Genomic DNA, 19,475 nt, shown 5'->3' on the forward strand with positions numbered 1-19,475 from the left:
TTGCTCTTTGTGGAGCTGCACTCCTCTCGAAGTGAAAGGACTCAACTACTTGCATACAGATGCAATCTCATCCCACAAGTTGGGAGGAATGGGACAATAGCCTCCAAGATCCCAGGTCTGCCCGAGGATGCAGGCGGCATTGGGAATGGCCTAGGCACAAAACCTAGAGGCTTTGGTCTGGATTGCCAGGGCCAAAAACAGACCCAGGAACATGACCACACACAGGAGTGCTGAAACATAGCCACAAGAGCTCCTGGCCTCCAGAGGCTCAGTACTGGCTGGGATGTAGGAGGGCACCTCATCTGGCAAGCGTGGTCATTGGGTTACCTGGACATTTAGTGTGCTTGCTCCACATCCATATCGACTCTGCAGAGAGACTCTCTCAGGTCCTTGTTCAAGGAACATGCAGAACCTCACACTGCTGTCCTCCTCCATAGATGTCAGCATCCCATACAAGGGAACCTGCAACCTAGGTCCTATCCTATTCTCATCTGTCACCCATACCAGCCCCTGCCCTTCTGGACTGCATGCTGCCACCTGACACACAGACTCCCTCAGACATGGCAGTGGACAAGCTGCTGCTCTCCCTCATCTCAGCTCCAGCCCTTCACACTGACCTCTCCCTTCTTGATTCCCCTCTATCCTCCTGATCATCCAGAAGCTCCAAATTCAAGAGGGCATGAGTAGTCCATGGTATTGGACCAGTGTCTGCTCCCCACCCAGGTGTAAGCACCAGGGGACACCCCTGCTCCCAGGCTTGGCCATCTTTGGACTTTGTGTTTCTAAGTGGACACGAATTAAGCAGGTGTCTCCCACCTGCTTGTGGGAAAGCGGCCTGGAGGACTTGCAGGTTGATTCTGAGAACTGTGGGGGATGGAACATCAGCAAACCCAGAAACAGCCACCCCAGCCTGTCAGTTGGCTCTATGGGCTTCTAGCACATATGTCCAGGAGCTCAGGCTTCTTATTTCCCCAGGTGGGAGTGGAATGGCAGCACAAGTACAGCTTGAATAAGGTAGGTGTTTACCTCCTTTCCCTTGACCTGGGGGCGTTTCCTCACGATGAAATATTTTATTCCCGGATTCATGGACAGACACACCAGTGAGTGGTCAGAGACCTTGATTTCTGCAGAGTGAAGTGGAGAGAATTGTTAGGTGGCACTCAAGGATTATACCACAAAACACCCACAACCCCTGAGAGTCTCTGCCAGGCCCACCACACTTTGGTATTTTGGGGACAAGGCCCACTTTCTCTTGGCTGTGAGTTATCCTGAGCCCACTGTGGATCATGTCTCCCCACTGTCTGATTGTCCTACTTACTCTCATCCTCAGACATCATACTCAGCAGCTCAAAGTTGTCCACATCCTCATGCTGCAACAAATTTTGGTCCAAGGCGCTGTGGATGAGGCTTGTCACCGTCTCCTTACAGGTCACCTGGATCAGGGTGGGACAAATGTCATCAGAGAATGGCTTTTAGAGGAGCTACCCAGAAGACTGTGGTCAAACATTCAGGAGAAAAAGAGGCAGATGCACTGAAAATTTTGGTCCTGACTGCCACTACACAAAACAGACTCAGATACAAGAGTGTGCACTTGAGTGCTTCATGACAGCTTTGAGAGGCCCTGGCCTCTGAAAGCTCGGTGCGGGTCTGGTTGTAATGATGTACTGGACTCAGCACTGGTAGTCACTGAACATGTCTCCTCTGCAGCTGGACACCTGCAGCATTAGTGTGTCTACTGCACATCCATAGAAATTCTGCCCAGAACCCCTTTAGCTCCATATTTACATACATGCAAAGGCTAACATTCCGAAGCTTTGGCATGACCCCCCAGGTGATCCCGACCCCACATTCCTACACCTAGTCATGCTAAGGAGGTTCTCTTCCCTGCCACCAGGAACACATCCCCTCCTACACATGTGACAAATCACTGCCACCTCCTCTGCTCCAACCTCACTCATTGAGAATACCAAGTTCTAGGCACTGCAGCCTACACCCTAGACATATCTCTGCCTTCATCTGTCCACAGCACTTCCGTCTGCACTTCTGGCCTGCAAATGCAAAACCCACAATACACAGGCCCACTCACCACTGGAGCTGGGCATGCTGAGGCTCTCCCTCCTCAGGTCAAGCCCTTAAGACAGACCTCTCTCTTCTTTATTTCCCACCATTGCCCCAGGGTTGGCTGTGTCTCCTGCCTTCCGCTGTGTGGACACCCAGAGGCAGCCCTGCTGTCGGGCTTACCAGGATGCACTTTGTCTCCCTCAGGCTCTGTCCCTCTAGGAGGACGTGAACAAAGTGGCTGTCTTCCACCTGCTCGCTGGAGTGAAGCAGTGAGGAGCTGCTACTGGTGACTTTTCTCATGCAGCACTCATTGCTTTGGGTGGCCTGGGGCAATGATCCTGCAGCCACTGTAGAGCTGCTGCTCACAGCTGCTGGGGTCCTGGATGCCACTGCCACAGAAGGCTCCAAGAACTGTGGGGGATGACAACATCAGCAAAGCCCAGCAACTGCACCCCACCCAGCCGGGCAGTTGGTTCTGTGGGCATTCTACAACATCCATCCAGAACCTGAGGTTCTTGTCCCCTTGGAGGATGTGGAGTGGCACCAGGAATAAAGACTGAAGAAGGTGGCTGTTTACCTCATTTGGCTTGACCGTCAACGACTTGCTGGCAGCTGTTTCCCGAAGAATAAAGTTATAATCCACTCCTCCATCCAGGTCGTAATATACTTTCCCATCAGCAGGGATCCTCAGCTCTGGAGAGGCAGGGGCAGAGGCGTGGTAGGTGACAATCAAGGAATATACTACCCAACATCCCCCACAACTGAGAACCTCTGCCAGCTCAGGTCTCACACACAGACCTGAGAGCCCCCGAATCCAGCTACTGTTCCACCAAAGACTCCCCACTGATTCCTCCCTGAGGACCCTCTATGCACAGGAGGTCCACTACAGGAACACCTTTCAAGGAAATAGCCCCTTGTACCCCAGACCCTCTTTGTTCATGTTGGACCCACCAAAGACAAACAGCTAGACTTTGTATCTGGATTGGTCCCCAAAGACTCATGTGTTCAAGGTTTTCTCCCCACTGCAGCAATGATCACAGGTGGGTTTGGGGAAAAGCACTTGATGGTGGGTGCCTCCACCTTGCCAGTGGATTCATCCACTCATACAAAGCTACACTAATTTGAGGGTGTGGTTTGCAGGTGTGTTGAGCGTGGGTGGAGGATGTCCACAGCAGGGCTGTGCCATCCAGAGCAATATATTTCTCTTGAGTTCCCCAATTCTGCATTTCCTCCTCATGAGTATAATTCTCATTCACATTTTTAATCAATTTATTGTTATACTTCTTGTTCGGCTTGTGTTTCTCCTTCTTGTTCTTCTTCTTCTTCATCTTCTCCTCATGCTTCTTCTAATAGTCATCTTGACCTTCTTATTCATGGTCTCTTCCTTCAACTTATTTTCATTTTTCTATTCCTCCTTCTCCTCCTCCTCGTCCTCCTCCTCGTCCTCCTCTTCCTCCCCCTCCTCATCTTCCTCCTCCTCCTTCTTCTTTCCTCCCTCCCTCCCCCCCTCTCTCTCCAAGAAGGGTTTACAAGCTGTGAAGGGTTCTATTCTACCACACACTTCTCTCTAGAAATGGCCTCTGGTCCTAAGTGGACTCAGTTTGCAAGGAATAGAAAGATTGGAAGCCAGAAATGATTGTTCATTGAACTGCTTTTCTCATGTACTCGTCTAGGTCAGGAAAGGCTGCCAAAGTAGGCATCCTGTGGTTGTCTGTCTTCTTTAACACAAGACAAAGAAGCCTGTGTTCTTGGCCCCTTGTGGATAATAGCTTTGCAATGCCTCCTCAGGCCAAGGAAAGAACACATGATAGGCAGGTCCACAGCCCCTGGAGAACATGAAGAACCTGCAGATTTATGCCTCATCATTACACTTTGTTTTGTGCACAAGTCCCACCATACTCTTCCTGGGCATTGGGTCAATGCACACTGTGTTTTGGCTCCCAGTTATCCTGAGCCCACTGTGACTCACTGCTCCCTACCCTCTGATGGTTCCACTTACTCTGATGGTTCGAGACAATTTGCAGAAGTTCGTAGTTTTCTGGATCCTCCTGCTGGAGCAAGTGTGCATCTAAGGCCCTGCGGATGATGACTTGAGTGCTGTCCTGGCAGGTCACCTGAGCAGGGTTGGAGAAGGCTCATCAGAGAACGAATTTGGGAGTAGCTACCCAGAGGACAGTGCTCAAGGACAATCAGAGACAAGAGAGCTCTCAACACAAGGGCACCATCTCGTTACCCTGCTACCTGAGGCCTTCATGTGATCATGTGGGGTCTTCCTATGAGCCTCTAGTCCAATCTTGGTACAAGAGTTTGCTTCAACCTGCTATGCCCTACAGGGACAAGGGAATAAGGACCAAAAGGCTTTGTACAGACACACTCTACTCCCATCAAGATGGGAGGAATGGTCCAGTGGACTTCCATATCCCTGCTCTGGTCTGGGATGCAGCTGCATTTTTGTGTGGACCAGGCACAAACCCAAGGTGTTTTGGTCCTGACAGCCAGGGCACAACACACACTAGGACTCTTTAATGATAGGCATGGAAGCTGCTGGGCTAGAGAGTGTCAGTGCTTGCTGGGGTGTAAGGAGGTTTGGACTCAGCAGGTGCCGTGGTTCAACATGGCTCCCCTGGAGGTGGACACCAGAGTCTCATGATGGATACTCCACACCCAGGAAGATCCTGCAGAGAGAGCCGCTAAATCTCTATTCACATTCATGCAAACTAGGACACTAATGGGCCCCTCCAAGGCCCCCAGTTGTCTGTGACCCACACCTATCCACCCTAATCATTCTACAATGGCTCCCTTCCCTTCAACCAGCAACATATCCCCTCCCACACACAAGAAAATGACTGCCAACTCCTCTGCTTCAACCTCCACGGTTCAATATACTCCTCCTCAATACCAAGGTCAGTAGAGGATGGCCTGTACCCTCGATATTTCTCTGACCTCCTCTGAACCCAGCACTCACTCCTGCACTTCTGACCTGCACAACCCAAAACACGCAGGCCCACTCGCACCCAGACCTGGCATGCTGCTGCTCTCCCGCCTCCCTCTTCCTCATTTCATGCTCTCCTTCCTGACCTTCCAGAAGCTCTAGTTCAAAAAGACAGGCCTAGTCCAAGGTGTTTGCTGTGGACTCGGTCTTCCCCACTGTGGGCTCCCAGGAGACTCCCCTGCTCGAAGACTCACCAGGATGCTCTTATACTGTGTTGTCCTTTCATTTTCCAGGTAGACGTGAATGAGGCACCTGCCTCTCACCCGCCTGTTGTACTGGGGCCGTGGGGAGTACCGAGTGGAGACCCCTGATGTCCTGGACTCCAGCTCTGCCCCTTTCCTGGTAGAAGGCTCTGGCTCTGGGGTTGGCTGAGGAGCCGATACAGGAACTGAGCTTGTAGCTAGAGGAGAAAAGATGCCAACATGACTGCCTTGCCCTGACCTCCCCACAGACAGACAATACCCCTGCTGCCAGGAAGAACTCAGGCCCTTAGCCCACACAGGACCTCTTTGCAGACTGGGGTCACTTCCTGAATGGACAAAGGCTTATCCTAATTTCCAGCCCAACACCAGGCATACAGACTCCCTGCAGTGGAACAACAGTCGGACCTTTCCTCATATACCCTTAGGTACTCACCCCGGTCCACCTGGCTCTCAGGCGCTGCCTGGCTTGATATGCCATCTTCAGTTGTGGCCAGGAGGTGGTATGTTTGATGCTCCAGGTACAAACCAACCAGCAAGAGCCCCATATATGGCAGCAGCTGCTGCAGACTCAGAGAGCCTGGAGGCTGATGGGAAGCCTCGGTGTAGAAGTTAATCCAGGTCCCCAGGAAGGAAGGTGAGGCACTGTGGGGAGGCAGGTGTGGAGTCAGCAAAACCCTGGCCTTTCCTTCGCCATGGCCTCCAGAGAAAACCTCTGACCCTACACTTCTGAACTGTCCCTGGTTCTGAACACACCAGTCCACCTCAGACCAGACACAGTGGCTGTACAGGCAGGGACAGGACAGGTTGCCACAGGCAAAGAACCTTCAATGAAGGAGCGTTAGATCCATGGTATGACTAGCTCTCCCCTCCTCTGGGCAGGCCTGACACTCTTCTTCCTCTTGGATATGTGCTCTCCAACCTGGAATGCACCTTCCAGGAGTGTCTGTCCTCCTGCCCACTCTTCTCAGGGCTCAAGAGACACCTCCTCCCCTGGCAAGGGCTGCAATGCTACCTCATTCTCTGTGAGCTCTCACTGAGTGCCCCTGAGTAGCGGTGGACCTCTCTTTTCCCATGAGTGCAGACCACATCTCTGTGGCCCTGGGGGAGGATAGGGAGGTGTGGTGTGGGGGGATCCATTGTCCCAGGGGTTTCCCCAGTGGACCATGACTACCTACAACTCCCCGCCTTACCCCTCCTACTGTTGAAGCCCCACACCTTACACTGCAGGCAGAACACAGAATTGGGGAGAGCAGTCTTTCCTCAGCCTTCCCAAGTCAAATCACCTTGCAGGTCCCTATTCTGGAAACAGGAGCCCACCCTCTTGACCCCAAGCCCATTCTATGTTGAAGTTGGTCCAGGGGTCCACCATAGTCACTGAAGAGGACAACGTGAAGTTATGCCTCATGGAGTCAGGGATGCAGTCACATGTAGGATATGTACTCATGGCACCTGCGGTTTGAGGCTGACCCCCATGAAAAAGGACACAATGGTGGTCATTTGCACTCCATTTTTCACTGAATTATGAAATGTGACTGGAAACGTGTTTTCACACAGTGGGTGCTTTCTCCATGTTCATCAGTAAATGAGCCCAAACTGCTGATTCCCACATCTCTCTGGGTGTGGGAGCTGCCATGTCCAAAGCCCCTGTCCAGCTATGTCCCAGCTAGGACGCTCTGTCCCACTATGTATACTAACATGTCTTTATTAACCCAAAAGTGCTTTTCCCAAGGCCCGAGTTTTGAGACGCCTCTGGCACAGATCTACATTCTTCAAGAAGCCAATATCACACCAGAAAGACCACTTGGCCTCACTGAGTCCACCTGGGAATGAGCTCAGTGCACACCATTGAGCTGTGGTGCCAGGTGTGTGGGGACTCCTCCACAGACCTCTGTGGATCAGCTGGAGTCAGGATGGTTTCTCTGCCTAAGAGGGAAAGTTCACTCCCCTTGCAAGGCTGTGGCAGGCACCTCCAGGACTCGTCCCATTCGGGGCTGACATTCCACTATGAGTGTGGTCCTCTATCTCATTAGGTATCACAAACCTTTGGGGCCCTGAGAGGTACATGGCAGCCCCAAGACCCAGGCATGAGGGGGCTACACACTTGGGCTTGGTGGTCTGGTGCTTACCTTGGGAACAAGAGATCCAGCACCTGCTGGGTGGGGATGGAATCCCAGGAGATTAACCCCATGTTGCTGCTGAAATGTAGGTTCCTCCCACAAATGACAGGCAGGAGCTCATTCCTAAGCTGGTCCTGCCTGTAAGGTTCAAGGCTCTGTACCCTGAAGGGCTCCTCCGTGTTCTGATTATTTTCACCCTGGGTTGGGACCAAGAATGGTTGGTTCAAAATGGAAATGGTGACAAACAGAAAAATGACTTGTGCCAATACACTAGAGTCAAAGCACAATGGGACAGTTCCCATCAGTACAAACACACACACAAACACACACACACACACACACACACACACATACACACACACACACACACACACACACAGTCAGAATAGGAGTCCTGGGCTATTCATCAGGGATCAGACTACAGGGCCTGCTGGGCTCACCTGCCCTGTGCTACTCACTGTTAGTCATGAGCTCCTCTGCGACAATTGCCAGAGGATCTGGCGTCTAAGATGAAGCCTCACCCAGTGTATCCACAAAAGGGTTAGTTGGCCCTCCTGAGATTCCTGGGAGCCTGAGGCTCGGCATTGTTTGCAAGGACAGGGGAACATCCTTCTCACTCCAGTTTCTCCAACCAAATGAGCTCGGTCAGTTAAGTGGGTGCCTGGATACCAGGGTTCCATGTTCTGTTTGATCCATTGTCAAGGCAATGATGTCATTTCCTGTGCCCATACCTGAGCCTCTTTTCACATAAGACCACTTTCAAAAGCCCTATGGGCTTCTGATTTCTCCTCCATGCCTACCCATCTCAGGTGTGCATGTGTTCACCAACAAGTACCCAAATACCCCCACCAGCATCTGCCCTGCTTGGTGCCTCTAGAGTTCCAGCTTGGAGCCTTCAAAAATGCATTCACAACCAGTCCTTCCCTCTCAGCAGCCTTTGGACCCTGGTCCCATCATTGTGCAACTCATGGTGTGCCCAGTCTTTTCTGGAAAGTAGGGTAGCATCTAATCAGGGATTGGTGTCTCTGATTCATACATAGCATATGGTTTCTATGAAATCCAGTGAGGGAGCAGGAGTAACAAAGCTGATTGCACAGATGACCTCAGGGAATACTGACAGGCCAAATGAAAAATATGTTCCAGCTAACCATTGGTATTTGGGCTTCTCAGCCCAGTCCTGTTTTTAAAAAAGGTGCAGACGGGCAGTGTTCATTAAAAAAATGTCTACCATTTAAAAGTGGGTAATTTAAATGGCATCTAGTTACACATCTGCTAGAATGGTCTGGCAACATATGAATTTCATTCTAACAACAACAACAAAACATAGAAAAAAACATAGACATAAAGATAAAACCTTGTCTTCACCAGGATGCCTAGAAATAGGTTTTATTTGGCTCATGCAAATATCTTTCAATAGAACTTCTAATTTCTGAATGAACTCATTCAATTTTATAATGTCTGAAACCCTCTGTGAGCATGGGAAGCACTGCTGACAAGACACCAGAGGGCCAGAGCACTTGTGCCCCCTACAGGGGTGTCTCTTGGCTATCACCAAAGACCGTTCCCCTCCCGGGGCAGCTGAGAGCAAGCTGGGCCTTGGAGCAAGGATTAGTGTTTAGGTATAGACTATGCAAGCAAAGGACAATGTCTTTAATAAAACTAAAATTAAAAAGTCACATTGAAAATTTTTTAAAAAGAAGAAGAAAATAAGGTCAAGTAGAGGAACAGGCAGAGGCATCCAGAGGAAGCCCATTTTCACAGGAGAAAATCCCCCAGTGAAAAGCATCAGAATAGATACCAAGAAAAATACCAACAAAAACAGTGTGTTCCCACTATGTATCTACTCCACATGCAAAAGTTAGAAACCTAGATAATACAATCCTGGCCACAGGTAGAGCTATTCAGAAGAGCCACCTGGCAGTGCTTAGTCAAAGAAGTAAACATGCACACTTTGATCTAGAAATGCCACCTGTGTGTAAACCAGGTGGTGCTTAAGCAGTTTCACAAGGGGACATGCACAGGGAAATTTATCCTCAGGTTCCTAATAGAGTTGTCTGTGCTTACAGAAGGTTGAGGGCTGTCAGGGTGCCCACAATTGGGAAAGTGAAATGCTTAAAAGGTAATGGATGCCAACCTGGATATATTAATAGAAATCAATGAAAAACAATAAATTTACATGACAGTAAAATCCCTGAGTTCAAGTTCTTGCTAGCCTACCTACCAACAATCATGCTTGGTTAAGACACTGACATACTTCAAGGCAAAAAAAGGAGAAAATATAATGTCATTATTACTTTTCTTAAAAGCAAATAAGGAAATGGTAATATTTACCCAGCCATGACCTGTTATGCATAATATGTGAGATTATTGTGGACATGTTGGTAAATGATGATCTACTCAGATACGTTCCGTGATTCACCAAATGCAAAGGTCCATGAAGAATTACCGTCTCCACACATGAATTAATCGTCAAAAGCCTTGAGACAACAGGGGCTTCACAAAATGGCTTCTTGGCCAACTTGATGAGTGCGTCCTCGGACAATGCTTCCACCTGAAAGATGTCACCAACTTGTTCTCATTCACATTTCCACAGTGCCACAAAAAAGAAACAAAGTCTGATACTCTATTGAGTTAATCCTCAAGTGGACCAAACACCATACTTCCTTCCATATTTTAGAATTAACAAATGCAACTTCAACTCAATAACTTGCATTAGGCAACATGCAACCACAACCTTCCCCTGAGCCAGGGAAGCTGACCCCTCTCTGAATTCAGGAGGTCCTGGCCCCACCAGCATAAACACGAAGTTGACACAAACCTGGCACTTTGATTCTGTGAATTATGGTCAGGACTGATGAGTCAGCTTTGTTGGGATAACTGCTAAAGGAGGACTGTGTATCCCTTAATTTTCTAGCCGATGGCTTCTGGAAAGAGCCATTTATCCTGGTTTAAGGCCTTCCTTTTAACGTGTGCGGCCTATTCTCAGCCATAGTGGCCTCTTGTTTTCTTTACATTTAATGTTTCATAAAAGCAAATGGCTCCGAAGCCCCTGAGACAGGTGAATGTCCCTGTTAGCTGCCTGCATTTGGAATTTATCAAAGATCTTTACACGGAGACTCTTTTCTGTCAATTCCAATCTTGAATCACAGAAGTGCTCCTCACAGGGGAGGACACTAGGGTCGCCTCTCCATGCTGTCCCCTACCTGTGTGTATGGCAGGCTCCCTGGGGCACCTGAACACCTGGGGCAGCTGTGCAGGAGCTGGGAGGGGGAGCTGAAGCGGGGCTGGCAGGCTGGCTTGTTCACCCACTTTGTCTCCGAACTTAGGAAGCTAGACCTGGAAGGTGTGCATGGGGAGTAGGTTTTCTGAAGCTCTCTTATTTAAGGCTGCGATTTTTCCTGGGGACATCCTGGACCGAACCCTAACCACCTCCCTGCCCCCTGATTCTGCCTCAGCTTTCATCTGACCCAGGTGCTGCCCCCTAGGGGAGCCTGGGGATGCTGCACCTGTCTCCCTCCTTGGTTCCTCTTGGGAAAGGAAGGCTGCACCAGGGTAGCAGAGGCAGATAAATTCCAGCTCTGCTAGAACCTTCCTGGGTGAGGAGTGGTGTGTGTTGGGGATGCTGAGAAATAAAGTCTCTCCGGTAGGGCCCTAAAGAGGATCGCACTCGTTTCGCTGAAATGCGGGTGACAGGGTCTCTCTCTCCCCCAAGGCAGGATCTTTGTCTGAGTTTATGATGTCATCATTCTAATCAATGCCATGTTAATTGCCCTGGATGAGAAGAACCCCTTCATCTCCTAGCCGAGTGGCTTTTCCTTTCTCTGTAGTTCTTGAGATCCTCCTGAAGTTCTACACGCATGAGCCCAGAGCCTATTTTGAAAGGAAGCAGTTCTGGAACTGGTAAGTGTGTGTCCTAGGGAGGGGACAGGGGACTTCCTGTCACAGTTCAGAGACATGGCTGCAGGTCTCCAAGCTCCACCTGTGTAGAGGCATCTTATAACGAGCTCTTGGAGGGGAACCCTCTGTGTGGGTAAAGGCCGAACTTCCCAAAGTCAATTTGAACTGTCTAATTAAAATGAGAACCACAGACCTTGACATCCTGGAGTTGGGAAGGATCTTTAAAAGAAGGAAGCCCAATGTTTTTCTCTACTTTCTCACAATACTTCTTTTTTTAAAAAAAATTTTTGTTCTTTTTAGTTATAAATGACAGTACAGTGTATTTGGACCTATACATACATGGAGTATAATCTCCCATTCTTGTAGTTGAACTTGGTGGTATGGAGTTCCACTGGTCGTGTATGCATATATGAACTTAGGAAAGTTACGTCCGATTCCTTCTACTGTCTTTCCCATTCCCAGCCCCTCCCTTCCCCCCACTCTGCCCTGTCCAACCTGGTGATCCACCCCTATCCCACCTATGGTCATTCACAATACTTCTGACACCAAGTATGTGTTATTTTTTCTCACACCTACCAACTGTCCAACTCTCTGGTCGTCAATTTTGTGTCCTGCAATTCAATCAAATTTGGACACAATTTGTCCACAGTTAGCATCAAATACCACAGGTTGAGGGCTGAGCCAAGACTGAGGACAGTCCCCAAGACTGTCCTCTCTCCAGACACCAACTGCATGTCCACATTAACACCTGTGCTGCTGACTGATCGCCTATAAATCAGAGGTGACCAGAAAAACACTTCGGTTACTAGATTTCTGGTTGTTGTACAAGGGTACAGCTCAGGTCAGCCAGACTGAGAGGTACAGGGTGCAGGAAAAGGGGTGTGCAGCTCCCATACCCTCTCCAGGTGCGCCCTTCATGCCCCTCAGTAACCCAGAAGCTCCCCCAACACTATTGTTTTTTTTGTGGAGGCTTCGTTATGTGTGCATGACGGATTACACATTGGCCATTGGTCATCGACCCAATCTTCAGCCCCTCTGCCCTCCCCAGAGGTAGGGGGCAAGGATGAGGGTGGGGCTGGAAATTCTAGCTCTCTGATCCCCTGGTAGGTTCCCCTGTGGATTCACATCCCCATCCTGAGGGGCTTTCCCAGGGCGACCTCATTAAGCTCAGGTGGGGTTGAAAAAGGGCTTGTGATGAATAGCGAAGGATGCTCCTTCCACCTCTGTCACCTATCACTGGAGGGACAGGGCTCTTTGGCGTTCAGGTCTTGAGACTAGGGATGAAGGCCAGGCATCCTAGAACATCATGGCCAAGGAGGCATTTCTTTTGGCAGCTTCCTTGGCCCGCTCCCTAACCTCACTGTCAGAAACTCAGCCTGTGTGGCTGGCCAGCGGGCTGTTGGCCAGCCCTCCCCTGAGCGGTGGACATGTCTCCCACGAGCTTTCCCTTCTCCAGGCCGCTGGTCTCCACCCTCGGCCCTGGTGCTGTGTGCCAGCCGGTGCGTCTTGAGCTGCTGTGTGTCGAGCTCTGCAGGGCACAGAGATGCAAGGCGCAGGCTGACTTTGGTGGTGCACAGCTAGGCGGGGTCTGACCCCAGTGACCACTGCTCCCAGTGCCAGGAAACTTCTCCCGAAGTGCACGTGGCTGGGGGGGGGGCCTGGTCGGTGTTTTCTTCTCCTTTAGCACCACTGTCAGGAAAGTCATGGCACAATGAATTCTACTTCCATTAAGTCGTAATGCACATAGTAAAATTAATACCAGGAAAGACCTACTGTGCATTCTGCAAGTATTCTTCACCGGATGGGCACAGTGGTGCACGCCTGTGGTCCCAGTGTCTTGAAAAGCCGAGGCAGGAGGATGGTGAGTTCAAAGCCAACCTCAGCAACTTAGCAAGGCCCTAAGAAACTCAGTGAGACCCTGTCTCTAAATAAAATATGGAGAAAAAAAAGAGGCTGAGGATGTGGCTCAGTGGTAAAGCACCCCCTGGTTCAATTTCTGGTGCCCAAAAAATAGAAAAATAAAAATGTTCTTCACGAGTATAGACTTTTGTGGAAGGCGAAGTGATGTGGGTTAGTGATTCCTGCATCTCTGCAGGTGACTCAGAGCAGCCAATGGATGATCATGGGATGGTTCAAGCCTAGTGTTTCTTGCTTCCCATGCAGTGACCTAAAAGTTCCAGAAATGAATTTTAGCACTGGCTAGTTATCTCACATAAGCTGTTGGTTCAGTTTTCTGGGGACCCATCAGAGCCTGAGCTTGAAATGCCTCTCACTTGATTCTTAATGGACTTTGCTTTTGCCATTAGGTTTGACACGCTGATCGTAATCGCAGCCTGATGGCCACGGTGGCTGATGCCACCATTCAGTCAGGTCAGTGCCCCCAGCTCTAGGCTTCACGGAGGATCAGGTGCTTACTCAGTTCTCTGTTGAAAATCCACCCTGCACTGTGGAGATTTGGGGGCCAGGAAGGGGGACACCAGAAAATTATTAAAAGTGTTCCGTATTCAGGTTGGAGATGTGGTTCAGTGATAGAGCACTAATCTGGGGTTGAGTCGCTCATAAAATAGTGGTGATTTGCAGATGGCCGTGCATGGCCTCCCGATGCTTTGAACCTTCTCTGGATTTTTTACAAGCCCCAATGTGTGTAAACGCTATGTAAATAGTCCCTGCCCCGGGTTCTGCTTAGGGAGAGACAAGATGTTTTTCTGAGTACTTTCTGTCTGCAGTTTTGAAGTCCATGGAAGAGGACCTGCAGAGGTGGAGAGGGGCTGCCAGGGACCATGGGCATCCCTCTCAGGGAGCTGGTTGGTTAGGGGCACACCCACTGACCACACCCTCTCCTTTCCCCTGGTTTCTCCCACCATCATGGAGCACCCCACCACCAGGGCAGGAGGAGGAAAAGGTGCCTACGGCCTCGCCCCGCCTGCCCCGCGAGGAGCCCGAGCAGGGAGCGGCAGGGACTCTCTTGGGCTTTGTGCATGGACAGGCGTTCATTCCCAGTAGGCAGAAGCAGGGAAGGGTCACCCACTCTCACTGGAAGACTGGAGAGGGGCAGGAGCCCAGGGATGGGGCTGCCCGGGCGGGAGGCGAGAAGGAGCTCCGAGCAGAGACAGCGTGCATGGGTGCTGCCCCTGGCTCCTGCCCCCAGCCTCCCACCTTCATCCTTGGAGTTGAGGTGTCTCCCGTGGCAGAGGCAAGGAAGGGAGCAGGAAACCCGAGTCACCCATCTTGGTGTCACGCCTGCTGTGTCCCCAAACTGAGCAGAGAAGGAATGAGATGCTAGGGAGGGGCGGATGGGGCACCCCAAGGGCTCCATCGCCACCTGGTGCTGGGTGCTCCCCCTGGCCCAGTTCTGACTGCCCCAGAGGCCCAGGAGAGCTCTCCTGCCTGTTGGACAAGGAGGCCAGCGTTGGGCCTGAGAGGACAGACATCCCATCCTCTGGATGTCAGACCCTGGACACGGAGGACGGGGGGAGCTGTCACAAAGGCCAGGGCTGCTGGAGGCCCACCACCAGGGTGGGACCTGCAATGTCCCCCACCCCCAGCCCACCAGGACGCGGGGACTCCCAGCATGAGATGTCATGACCCCCGACCCCTGCAACCCCACGTTACCTGTGTTGGTGGCAGACTGGGTGGCCCCAGGCACCGGCCGGGCTGCCTCTGTGGGGCATTCTGTGGCCATCCTCAACAAGCCAGCAGACCACCATGCAGAGGGCATCGAGGGCAGCAAATGCCACCAACTGGCATTGGAACAAACCTGTACAGGAACACGACCCCTGGTCAGTGGTCACAGGGCACTGGGTCTCCTCCCACCAGCATGAGGCCTGAGCCCCCTACCCCACCCACAGGAGCCCACACCCCAGGGACACTTCCAGGCTCCAAGCAGACCCTCCCCTTGAGCCCTGGTCTGGGTGCCCAGCGCTGTCCTGTGATTTCTTGTCCACCTCTGCCCGCTTCCCGGGCCCCTTCCCAGCTGCCTGTGTGGGTCTCATCTTGGTCAGAAACCACCTCCCTGGACGTGGGAGGGGGACCTCCGTTCAGACGGTCCCAGGAGGAATCAGCACATTGCCGTGCCACAGAGAGGGCCACTTCCAGGGTGAGCCTTAGCAGGGACTGGACCAGCAAATCAAGGTGACAGCAGTGTGCCAGCCGGTCCCCAGGAAAAGCTGGTGGGCAGTTCCCCTCCTGGGGCTCTGGCTGGGGCTGATGCTGTGGGAAGGAGGCGAGCCTGAGAGAGTGCAGCCGAGAAATGCTCACTCTACAGAAATGCTCTCAGGGCCTCCCACAGAGGGGCAGGCAGTGGACCAAGAGGACACTGACACAGGACTGGTGCAGCCCTTGATGGAAATAGTCCAGGAGAGAGGCCAGGGGACCTGTCACAATGGGGAAGGAGAGGGTGAGGCCACAGAAAAGAGAGAAGCAATACAGAGGAGGAGGGGAGGGGCCTAGGATCCGGGCAAGGGGTGCCTGGGCTGGAGCTGCTGGCCGTCCTGGACAGAGTGGGCCGACAGCTCCACCTCACACCTCAGAATGGGCCTCATTGGGAAATAGGTTCTTTGCAGGTGGATTAGTCAAAATGGAGTCATCTTTGATATCGGGGGACGCAGCTGTTCTCACTGCCGTCCTATGAGAAAAGGAGGGACACACAGGGAGGAGGTGGCCTGTGGAGACCGACACAAAGACTGGGGTGAGGTGGCCACAAGCCCAGGGCTACCTGGGCCACGGGGAGCTGCGGGGAGGATGAGCTCTCTCAGCCAGGGTGACCTGTGGCCGCAGAGCTGGGAGGGGACAAACGTGTCTATATGAAGCCACCTGGTGTCTGGTCATGTTTATACAGATGACCCTGCGGGAGGTGTGTGTGGAATGGAAGGTGCGGGGAGGAGCGGGAAACGTGGAGGGGGAGTTGAGGCAGAGGGACCGTTTTGCAGATGAGTCTTGACTGTCAGGGAGACAGAGGGAGAGAGACAGGCCGCGAGGCCCCCAAACATGACCAGGTGAAGGGGACACTGATGCTTTACAGACAGAAAGACTCTCATTCATTCATTCAACAAACAAAGTGCACCTACTAAGTGCCAGAAACTGATCCGGGCTACAGGGGTCAATAAGAACACAAGCCCTGCCCGCCTGGCGTTTATTTTTTGCATTACAGATAGATAATAAATACAAACAAATTCAAAAAGTTAAAACAAGTTAAAGACCAAGGAGTGTTGGGCAGAGGGGAGGAGGGATGGGATGCTGGTGAACTCATGGACTTCGACACAGCACGTCCCAAGGCCCCTTGTCAGCTGCGGCTCCATGGCCCCTGGCCCAGGGTCAGCCTGGTCTCTGAGGTTCTTCCACTTGACACAACATGCCATGGCCACAGGGACTCCTGGTCCTCCCAGGGTCTTGCTGGGCTCTGCTTCCTCCCCACTGAGGACACCAGGGGTCGGGGGCCACCAAGCTGTCCACTGGCCTTGCCGAGGCCCTCAGCCTTCCAGGCTGGTGGCCAGCCTGCCTCTGCCTCCTGGCTCCGTGCTGCACCTCTGAGGCCAAGTGACCACCTGCTCTGGCACCTGGTTCTCCCTGTTCCCTGAGCCAGGAGCATGGCCGCAGGCTGCCCCCCCAGAGGCCGCAGCAGACAGCACCTGGGCACGTGAACATGGGTGAGGACCCAGGCAGCCGAGGTTCCAAGGCCACGGCCCAGGAGTCCCCGAGGTCTTCACCCAACACAGAGCCAGGGTGGTCCCCGCGCCCCAGCACCCGCAGGCAAGAGAACCTGTGCCTCACGCCCCACCCAGCAGCTGCCCTGTCCCCAGCTGGCCTGGGGACCCCTCGTCCTGCCTTGTCCTGCCTCATCCTGCTGCCTGTGCCCAGAAAGGAGGCGGGAGAGCTCCTGGCAGCCACACGCGCTGGGCACTGGACCCCTCCAGCTCGCTGCTGTGCTCCCGTGACCCCTGGGTGTGAGGAGCTGGGCGAGGACACAGAGGGAGGAGGTCTGAGGGCCACCTGGCTGCTCCTGCCCCGTCCTGGCAGCTGCTGGAAGGATCAGTGGATGCGACATGACCTTGAGTGCTGAAGGACACCAGAGGTGGCAGGGGCATCCTCGGCTGGGGTGAGCGCTCGGTGGCCCTGGTCCTCACCCACATGAGCCCGTGAGGGTGGACGCCAGCTCCAGGGGCCACATCTCCTGGACAGCCTGCGTTGCCACCAGGCCTTGCCCACTTTGTGTGCCCAGGGGGCTGGGGCAGAGGTGGCCTTGGGAAAAGACCCCACACACAGATGTGTTGGGGGGACAGGAGTGTCGCAGGGCAGGGTCAGTCCAAGGCTCCTGCAGCTCCAGGTCCTCCTACTGAGACCTTCTTCCTGCCTGTCCCCAGGGACCCAAAGCTGGCCCTTCACCCCGGGGACCCCAGCATCATCCTCCCTCCATCCACACGGAGTCCAGTGGACATCCCCCTAGGGCTCTCAGACCTGCCCCATTGCACTGGGTGCTGGGTGGCATCCCTGTGCCCGCTCTCCTGTGATGCCCTCGGCAGCGTCCCCCGTCTCCATGCTGGCCCATTCCTGACCCCACAGCTCCCTACCATGTGGTCCCTCCTCCTGCACCCCACAGCTCCCCACTGTGCACCCCTCCTGCACCCTACAGCTCCCCACTGTGCACCCCCTCCTGCACCCCACAGCACCCCACTTACACCCCCCTCCTGCACCACACAGCTCCCCACTGTGGGAACAGGGACTGCAGAGGTCCCCACACCTGGCCCACAGCCCTGCTCAGAGGCTGGCAGGAGCAACTGTAAGTTCCCATTTGAGTCCAGGCCAAGACCCCGTCCCCTCACTGTCCTTGAGCCTGCCTGGTGCTGCCGTGGGTAAGGGTCCCCCACCAGCCATTGACCAGTTGCACACGTGCAGATCCGTGTGGTCTGAGCTCTCTGCAGGGTGACCTCTGCCTCCCAGCACCTCCCTCGCTGCCTGGGCTGACCCCCTCTGGAGACACAGGGCCATGTGTTGCCATAACAACCCTCCCGCTCCAGGAGGTCCCTGTGCAGCTCTCCTCTGGGGACTCTGCGGAGTGGCTTCCGTGAAGGAGACTGGAGGCCAGACCCTGCCCTCTGTTCTTGGGGTGTGGAGCCCCTGTTCACCCGAGAGAGGGCCAGCAGTGCCCTGGGCCTTCTGGGCACTGGTCAGCACTCAGCTGGGCCACTGGCGCTGGGCTCAGGCATCTGCACGTCCACTCAGGACATTGCGCCATAAAGCCTGGGGGAGAGAAGCGAGCCCAGGGCCCTTTCTCCTGGGAGCCCAAAGCCCCCCAGGGTGGGGTCGTGGCCCTGGGGTGTGGACCCAGGCCTGCTCTTGGTGGTGGTCCTCGGATCTTGGGTGGGCACCCTGCCCGTGGATTAGATGTGACTTGAGCATGTCCCCAAGGGCTCATGTGTCAGGAGTGGCCCTCAGCATGGGGATGTTGGGAGGTGGGATCTGTGGGGGACAAACCAAGGACAATGACAGGAAGAAGCAAGGCCGCTGTCCAGTGAGCCCCTGGTGGTAGGGCAGCCAGTCCCCTGAAGGTCCTCTGACCCCGTCTCAGGAGGCAGCCTCTTCCTCTCTTACATGGCCCCTGTCGTGCCACCGTCTGCCACCGGCTCCTCCCCAGAGGCCCAACTGTTGCCCCCCACTCCATCTCGGATGCGGAACCTCCAGATCCAGGAGCGAAATGAAGCTTGATTCGTCACGACCTCCGCCTGCCAGGGTGACTCACCCAGGAAACGGTGATGACCAGCTCAGCTCTCTAGGGGCCATAGCCATCCAGCTCCCAGAACCCGGGATCGCTGGGAGAAGCTCACACGTCCGCCATATGCCGGGGGAGGCTCAGGGTGTGAGAAAGACTGGGCCTAGGTCAGGAGGGGCCCCAGAGGACCCTCCCCTGCTGCAGCTCAAAGCCCCAGAAAACAGGGGACGATGCTCGGGCTTCCTTGTCCTGCAGAATCCTGTGGACAGGACGCATAACTCTGGACAATCCTAGGGACACAGAAGTCTCTCTCCACGCACGTAGCCTTCCTGCCCCAGGGATAAGGCCCCGGAAATACATTTACTCTGGGAAACCCTCTTTTGGCAGCTGGGTCTAGTCAACCCTGACTTTCAAACAGGGGCTGTTAAATGCCAATCGCTTTGATTTTACATTTAAACCCAGTTGAAAGCTTTCCAGGCTCCTAAGAGAAAACGCTGGTC

The 19,475-nt window shown here is 53.3% G+C and overlaps 2 long non-coding RNA genes across 2 annotated transcripts; both read right to left on the minus strand.

Moving 5' to 3' along the window:
- Window positions 1-2,176: 2,176 nt before the first annotated feature.
- Window positions 2,177-4,222, minus strand: LOC144372370 (uncharacterized). Its single transcript, XR_013432390.1, has 3 exons — window positions 4,061-4,222; window positions 2,639-2,754; window positions 2,177-2,472 (listed from the first exon to the last, which is right to left on the minus strand). It is a non-coding gene; the product is annotated as an uncharacterized LOC144372370 (long non-coding RNA).
- A 5,616-nt stretch (window positions 4,223-9,838) lies between these two features.
- Window positions 9,839-19,108, minus strand: LOC144372371 (uncharacterized). The gene is made up of 3 exons (XR_013432391.1): window positions 19,006-19,108; window positions 14,883-15,027; window positions 9,839-9,924 (listed from the first exon to the last, which is right to left on the minus strand). It is a non-coding gene; the product is annotated as an uncharacterized LOC144372371 (long non-coding RNA).
- Window positions 19,109-19,475: the final 367 nt, after the last annotated feature.

Source organism: Ictidomys tridecemlineatus (genome assembly GCF_052094955.1).
Source record: "Ictidomys tridecemlineatus isolate mIctTri1 chromosome 12 unlocalized genomic scaffold, mIctTri1.hap1 SUPER_12_unloc_7, whole genome shotgun sequence".
Classification (NCBI taxonomy): Eukaryota; Metazoa; Chordata; class Mammalia; order Rodentia; family Sciuridae; genus Ictidomys; species Ictidomys tridecemlineatus.